This window comes from Lolium rigidum, chromosome 1 (assembly GCF_022539505.1).
Source record: "Lolium rigidum isolate FL_2022 chromosome 1, APGP_CSIRO_Lrig_0.1, whole genome shotgun sequence".
NCBI lineage: Eukaryota > Viridiplantae > Streptophyta > Magnoliopsida > Poales > Poaceae > Lolium > Lolium rigidum.
In genome coordinates this window covers 136,135,766-136,138,496 of record NC_061508.1, presented here as the reverse complement: position 1 = coordinate 136,138,496, position 2,731 = coordinate 136,135,766, and positions in this window count along the sequence as shown.

Here is a 2,731-nt window from a genome sequence, read left to right as displayed (position 1 = left end):
TTCCCAAACGAAAAGTATGTTTTATAAATATTGAGGAATCAAGCATGAATTTACTATGGTGGATTAGTTGTGTTTCCGGAGCTGAATTTACTCGTGTGAACTTGATGATACCCCGCACGTTGCAGTGGGACATTAATTGGGAGTTGTTGTGTATACATAATTATAGTATCTCCATATTTTAATGATTAATACACACAGCCAACATGATAGAAGAACATAGGTTGACGATATTATATTCACAATAATTCAACATATTATAACTTAACTGTATTGTGGATGCATTAGAGCGGCAGACTTAGAAATTTCATGCTATGAGAACCTTGCAGTATAAATGCGTGTGGATAGAAATTAGTGTCACCTTGAACCATTTTGAGCGGAAGAATAACCAAAGGTATACAAAATGAGATGGTTCCCGAGTTGGAAAACCCGTAAACATTTACTAAATCTTATTCAACTGTACTGCAAGCCTGCATAGAACAATATTAAACATGAAGACGGTAAGAACCGGCCATGCCGGATTCTCTCATCGATGCTAGAATTGTCGTTATCACCTGCGTAATCAAGTAGTGGTATTTTAAGTTTTAACTACAGATAAAACTCAGTACTTGGATAAAACATTTGGTCAGCATTAATTAATTAGAATTAAGCTAAAAAAAGCAGTATTTAATTAGAATCTTACATTTGTCAAGCTGTAGGTTTGAAGAGATACTATTCAAGTGCTTAACCTTGGAGAAGATTGTTTGCCCATGTAAGTTTGCAAACTGAATATCGGTGTTTCTCTTGCAGTATAGACATACGATGAAATGGTAGCATCTATGTTCAAACCAAAAACACATTGGTGCCCTTATTTGTCTTCAACCTTGAAACATCCCAGGGGACAAAATTCAGAGAATACTTGTATTCTCAATGCAATAGGACACAAATGAAAAATCAAGGTGTAGTTAGGCTTCACATTCAAGTGCCAAACAGTAATACCTTGAGGCATCTCCGTAATTTGCAATATATCGACAAACTAAAGGAATAAAAAGTAACCCTTAAAAATAAGGAAGTACATATTTTTATAATGAGGTATAGTATCACATACCTAAAGGTATGGATGTTTCCATGTCTGGCTATATGTTCATCCAACAGTAAGCATGCCCCCAGTTTCAATCAAATATTTTTTTTTAGCAAGCACGCCCTCTAGGGAAACAGCACCACGGTAATCCTGAATTGTAGATAGAATGCAAGTTTGTTCATAAGAGTCACTTCATATTTCCGTAGATTTAAGTAAGTATATGATTATGTGTGAAATGGTAGAACCCTACAGTACAAGAACAACAAATAGCAGTCATTCAATTGTATCAGTCTCATGTATAGATCAACCCATGGTATTCAGAGTCGAATGATATTGTCAAGCGAATGGCATACCTGAAATTGAACAGGAATATCCCCCATTTCTACAAAACAATCATAGGAAGTAATAGAAAATTACCAATAAATTCATATACTAAACTAACATGAGGTTGAGAGAGAGATCCAGGGTTGTAGTTGGACATATCACACAAATCTATTGTGGAGGGATATGGCCTAATCTGCAGGTTGGCATGACCATTGACCGGATGGATGGTTGCGGACTTGCGGCACTTGCCATCGTAGATTCGATCCAGACACTGCTCGGTGTTATCTCACGTGGTCTGTATGGGAACAGAGTCTGAGCCACTAATTGTTGCACATGATTTGGATAACAAAGATAACATTAGCCATATTTTGAGTTATTTCGGTTAAAACTTTTATGTGTTAAATAACAGTGCCATGTTTGTTGTTTTGGAGGGTGTATTAAATCACTGCATATGTCTGGCTTGATTCCAAGCACAAGAAAAGCACATTGTCGACGGAGTTGATGGCATCCGAAAACTTATTTCCAGATTAACAAGTAATGCTACTACAATTCAGATGGTGTTGGGAGAACCAAAAGGCATGACTTTGCAAATATTCGAACCTTTGCCTTTTCTTTCTTTTTCGTTTTAATATATAGTCGAGTACAAAGATATGTGTTTCCTATTCCTTTTTTCTTCATTTTTCTTAACACAAGCTCAAACTGAGTTTGGTGTTTTATCTGGACTTATCATGAACCAAATAACTTACATAATTGAACCTAGCTATTAGATGCAGTAGATATGATTTTAGTAGTGCCCCCCCCCCCTCTTTTTCCGTACTCTATAGGAAATAAACAGTTATGTTCAGATGTGTGCCAGATTTATTCCAAGAGAGGAAACAAAGAACCTTTTGCTACCCATGTTATCATGGTTGATTGTTTCTCATCACTGACGACTCTCATGGCTGTGTTGGAATGAGAGTACTGCATATTACATATACGCAAGCTGTTGATTTTAGTCTCATGTGCCTGTATCTTTACTGCGTGGGTCTCACGGAGTCAAATTCTGATGAACAGGCCACGAGCAAGCCTTGGACTCTTGGTGTATTGGATCCCTGCATTTGTGGTCGGTAGGCAGCATCTTGTGACACTGCTTGTGGATAAACACTCACAAGCATAATTGTAAAATAGCGTTTGTCCAAAGGTTTACCTTTTATTTTCTTCTTTTTACCATAGAAATGGATTTTTTTTCATCTCCTGCTTCCTTCTTAAATTTTTCATGATTGTATATAAGAGTTAGCTACTCAGTTCGTGATTTGGTGTGCTTTATCGTGCCGCATTTGTTTTGTAATACCTAAAAACACGTTGTCATCT